General features: G+C 34.5%; 1 long non-coding RNA gene across 2 annotated transcripts in view; it reads left to right on the top strand.

Moving 5' to 3' along the window:
* The first annotated feature begins 1,383 nt into the window (after positions 1-1,383).
* Positions 1,384-5,393, top strand: part of LOC107684753 (uncharacterized) — a 6,380-nt gene continuing 2,370 nt past the window's right edge. The window contains exons 1-2 of one of the 2 annotated variants that reach the window (XR_001633888.1): positions 1,384-1,748; positions 5,197-5,306. This is a non-coding gene — a long non-coding RNA (uncharacterized LOC107684753). Of the gene's footprint in view, positions 1,749-1,983; positions 2,044-5,196; positions 5,307-5,393 lie in introns of those variants that run through there. The other variant, XR_001633887.1, reaches the window with a different exon arrangement.

Here is a 5,393-nt window from a genome sequence, read left to right as displayed (position 1 = left end):
GGCAGCAACAGAGTTGGACTTGAGGAATGCAGTTGGGAAGCATTTTAAACAAGAAATAAAACCAATAATTAATCATTTCCTTTAAGTTCACTGTTGGTTGTTTTATTTGTTAAAAGTAAACCAGCAAAAGGGTTCATCTTTTTTTTATGTTGTCATTTATCCGTAATGTTTTAATGTTAAGTGTGATAACATGCTCTTGATTTGTATTAGATTTCTTTTAAATATCTTATTTTTATATTTTTATTATCTTAAGTTGTTAAAAACTCCAGATTTTTTAAAATCATAATATTTATATTTAAGTGTATTGTATTTATAACATTTTATTTTGTCATTAATTCTTTTCTATTTTTATCATTTTGTATTGTCTTAAGTTGTCCAAGTTGTAATAAAAGCTGTATGTATGGATTGCCATTTTGTTGTCTATTAGATGTATATATGTAGTAATTTAATAGTGGTCTAATAGATGACTAGTCTATAAATGGGCTATGATTAGACGTCTATTAGATTTTCACTGACCCAAATTTAGCCTCATTTTAGCCTAGATGTCTAGGCTATATTTAGACGTCTAATAGACGTCTTTTAAATGCAAAATTGCTTGCTGGGATGTCAAATTCATTTCAAAATTCAATTTCACCAGTTAGAGTTTGGGAAGTTTTAGCTTAACAACAAAGGTCGAATTTGTAAGTGATGAGTCTCACCAATGCTTTAAAAAGTTACTCCATCATAGTCTAATAAAAAAAAATACAAAGAAAAATGTTACATTTGATCTTTACCCCAACTTTTTTATTTATTTATTTTATTTTATTGTATTTGTATCATTAGCACTTAGTGGAACAATTAGTTAAACTAGCAAAGATTCGGTTTTGGCTTTAGTTTCAACAGTGTAAAAAAATATTAAGATCAAATAATAAAGTGTTTAAAAACACAAATCATTTTATCAGATCTTTGTTTGTGTATACTAGTTAGCTATCCAAATGCTGTAAATTGATCAAAAATTACACAAAGCATATTTTAATAATTTAATATGCTAATAGGCTATATTAGCTATTATGAAATGCCAACATCCTACTATTATTTTATATTTATACTATTACTCTTAAAAATAGAATTAATATAAACACATCAAACTGGATGCATCAGCAAGTACACTATTTTTATTAAATAAGTTATCCTTTAGTAATGCAAACCAGACAACTGTTTAAAGCTACGGTCGCGCGTTTTTAACGCATTATTATGCAGTTTCCTTCTCTCCTACGACTCAAGAGTTTATATCCATATCAGCAAGCGTTATGCCTGCAGGATAAACCTGATTCATCCCACCTCCAATCATATTTCTTTGACTGCGTTTCCTAAAGATTATTTTCTCTCTGCATCCATCCGGGGAGTCATTCAGAGGTTATGATTTTTGGGCTGCTGTTATTGGATATCATGTTCCAGTTCGGGACTCCATTGGTCTGGAGCTTGTCAGTCTGTGGCGCGCCAGCGCTCGCGAAGCCGCTGCGCAGACAGTGCACGACACGCGAGTGGCCAGAGAGTGTCTGGAGTCTGTCTGAAACTGATAAAAATGGTGATGGAGTTCATCCAGAGTCTCGCTCATACTCATTAGAAAAACAAAGGGAGACAGAGCGGAATTATACAATCATCCAACACTGTAGTCTGATCGTAGCTTGAAAACTAGATTCTATTGTAGCGCATTTCAAAGTTTTATTCCATGTTTTTCACCAGACAGACAGTTCATTAATTCACAGGTAAGATGATCGTGGCGGGGCGCAAATCTTTTTGTCTGATACAGTCTGCCGTTGTTATGGTGATTGTGTTGTTCATGAATATAACTGTGCGATGTTGCTTAATCATAGCAAACAGGACGGCGCATGTAAACCGCTGGTCGGCTGCAGGGTGCTCATTTGAATGTGATTACATGTTAGCGCATGTCGTTCGGAGTTTATCGCGATCATCTCTTCAGACAGATGACGCACCTGTGCTCACGTGAGCACGGTTTCTCATTAACCCCATGAACTCGTGATGCCAAAACACTGTGCTGCAGTGAGTATATCTATCAGCGTGTCTGGACTGTATACAGCGCGGTTAAAAGCATACAGCCATGCGCCAAGACGGCTGCTGTTTATCCGGCAATTTAAGGCCCGTCTTTGCGCGTGAGATTCTCGCTTGCGGTGGATGACTGCGTTTTAATTCACCGTGGTTTGGCGTTTAGTCTGTTTTCTTAGTAAAACAACATTTTGATTTTAGGTAGCCTAAGGTATGGTTAGTCTAAGGACAGTACGTAGACTTCAAAGGCATTTGGCAAAACTACTGACAAAAAAATAAACCGCCAAAAGCTCCTATAATCATACGGTGGCGCTAGCTCGTGATATCTCCGCCCACAGCGAGCAGAGCAACTGGTGTCAGTGCAGTTCTGTTGCGCGCTTGGATGGTATCGTCCGTAAGTGGTTCGTTCCTCAATAGCTAGTATGGTAGCCTAAAGCATTAAATGAAATCAAATTGATTTGCCTTCGCCAATTAAATTGTATCATAAGTCCCCAAATAATTTACTCGATACTACTAGTTTACTTTTTTCATCCGACAAAAATATATGGAAGACGGTGGCTAGTTGGAGCAAAGACGAGAGTTCTGTTAGTTACTAAGAGTTCTCTTCATACTTCAAAAATGTCTTGTATTATAATTATAGTGAATTTTAAAATACCGTAATCGTCATATTTTTGAGCCGTTTTGTAAAGAAGTGTACAGACAAAATGAACTATATCATGAAGGAAAAATATAACAACTGATTTTTGTAACAGAAAATGATTATTCAGCTAAAATTTATTTATATTTATATATAGTTATAACGTTTCATAAATGTGAGGTTGGGGCTTGAGGTTTATATTGGGGCGTGTTGTTACATTGTGAAAATATTACAAATATACAATTTATAAATTGCAATATTGACACTTAAAAAATGGTTTGGGGTTATTGTACATTAACTTTTACATGTTTGCTGTTTAATTCTTATGCGTTTCGTAATTGTTTTAATTTAGCAGAGCAGTCAATAAGAGGCTGTTTAAAGTCTCCATGTACTGTAATGTGACAACATACCCTACCACAAAAGGTCAATGTGTGTTCAATAAACTGCCAATTTTCATCAACAAAAAAAATGGTAAAAATATTCAGTAGCTTTTTTGTATCGCCAAGACTATAAGGTATGTGCCAAAACAGCAGAAAATACTGAGAAATATTCACTGGAGTAAAAATTATGACAACTAGTCCTGGTTCTCCTTTATATCTTATTTATTATATAATAAAAACATTCATTATGAGGAATTTACTTAAGCAGGCTATTTTTATCACATTTTTATTATACAATTTTTTCCCTTACTGTATTTAAAAGGTACCAATTGATTATTACATTATATTCTCTTTAGATTAGAATCATGAACGTTAATCAAAATGCACTGCACTTTGTGAGGATTCATCTGTGGTGTGTACATTAAAACATTTCATATTTAGTACGGGATTCCATGCTGTCTTTTGGATTTATTGTTTCTCAACTTAACTTTACCTTTAGGCTTATCTTTTGGTCTTAATTTTTTTTGAGTGTTTGCTTTCTTCCTCTTAAATTGTTCTAAATAGTCCCTTTTTGACCTGTTGTATGTTGGTATTGGTCCAAAATTGAAAAGGCACCATGAATCTGTTGCCCATGTGGCTTGGCTTTGCATGCTCCTGCATTCATAGTTTTAAAGCAGATATAGACATCTCTCTTTGATATTGATAGCAAATAAGCAGTCATAGGGACTCAGCTTTTCAGTCATATGCAAAACAAGATGACTGCTTCACGGGAGGCACAAGGCTATACATTGGTAGATATAGTGGTCCCTTTATAGTATGTTTTGAGTCAGTGTAAAGTGTCTTAGTGAAAGAAATTGGGACACAGCATGCACAGAACAGTATCATGCCCTGAGCCAGAGGGGTTGTGCAATTAAAAAAAAAAAACATCTAAGCAAATATATATTACAAGTTATAATAATTGAATAGACTGAAACATAGACTTAAATAAATCCTTGTCTCATTCTTCTAGGTGCAGGTATGTAATTATAATGATGTATATTATCTAAACACAAGGATGTAACAAATAAAATAAATTCAATCTTTGAAGGTCACACCAGGTTATGGTGTAAAATTATTTTCTAATTTATTTTGTAGCGGTAGATGGCCTCTAGGTTTGATAAGTTATGTTTATGTATAACTTGATTAAAATAAAAATGCATTATACGACATGCTTCATTCAAATTCAACAAAACTTAAGATATTTGTGACATTTTTGAAATTGGGCACTGAATGACTCATATTTTAATAATAATTGTAACTACATCGATGTAAGCTTTGAAGTTTACGCTTTTTGGTTAATGGGATTTGCTAATTATTTTGTAAACAGAGTAATGGTCAGTTTAGAATAGGTGTGGCTCACGCCTAGAAATCTGTCTTTTTTTAGTTTACTATTTTTGTTTCCTACAGCACAAACTGATGGGCTGATATTTTCAGCGAATTTGAGCAGCTCGGTGCGTGTAGAAGGTGTTCGTTTTGCCTTGTACTTGACTCAGGGTTTTCATTACTGTAATGTTTGATGGTATTATAAATGCTCCGCTGCACACTTCTGTATATCAGTTCACCTTACTGGCCTATCAGTGTCCTAACTCAGTACTCCATGTTTCAACTGGTCAGGCAGTGTGTGTACGTGTGCGTGCATGTTGCTTTAGCTCACAGGCCCGTAAAACATTTGTTTGTAATAATGATTAGTATTTGAAAATGAAAAATTTGCCATGCACATCCAGAACCTGTTGGTGAAATTATGTTCCTTTACTAGTATTTGTATTTGAAGGTGAAGTATTATCAGGCATTTTATGCTTTCAGAGTGCTACAAAATGTGATACAGCCGTCTGATAAATTTTACATTTATTGCTACATTTATTTAAAATGAAGAATTATGAAATAAAACATAATATTTGTATTTATTTGCGTGATATCTGTAAAGAAACGTAAAAATAAATGTTACAATTTCCCAACATAGTCAACGGTCTGTTGACTTGAAGTGTAATTGTGTATTCAGACAATGAGTGGTATTAGCATAGCTGTCATTTTGCAATAAATATATATTTTTACTTTTACTGATTTTAATTCTTTGTATTTGGGCTCTTGTTATAGGCAGGAGGATTACATTTCTGAAGTCTTCTGATGACCTCTTGGAGCTGTCACAGATGCAGCTACACTTAAAGGTGATACCTGTGTTCTGCGGTTGTGCTGCCATGCTGCCGGTAGGTTTAAAAGGGCATTTCCCACCCAGTACTCTGTGAAGCACATTTGGGCATGTCATGGAGAGAGAGAGGTGGAACGGCAGGAAT

Source organism: Sinocyclocheilus anshuiensis, unplaced genomic scaffold, assembly GCF_001515605.1.
Source record: "Sinocyclocheilus anshuiensis isolate Anshui unplaced genomic scaffold, SAMN03320099.WGS_v1.1 scaffold613, whole genome shotgun sequence".
NCBI lineage: Eukaryota > Metazoa > Chordata > Actinopteri > Cypriniformes > Cyprinidae > Sinocyclocheilus > Sinocyclocheilus anshuiensis.
Note: the sequence above shows the minus strand (reverse complement) of the source record. Positions and strands in the feature narration are given on the sequence as shown.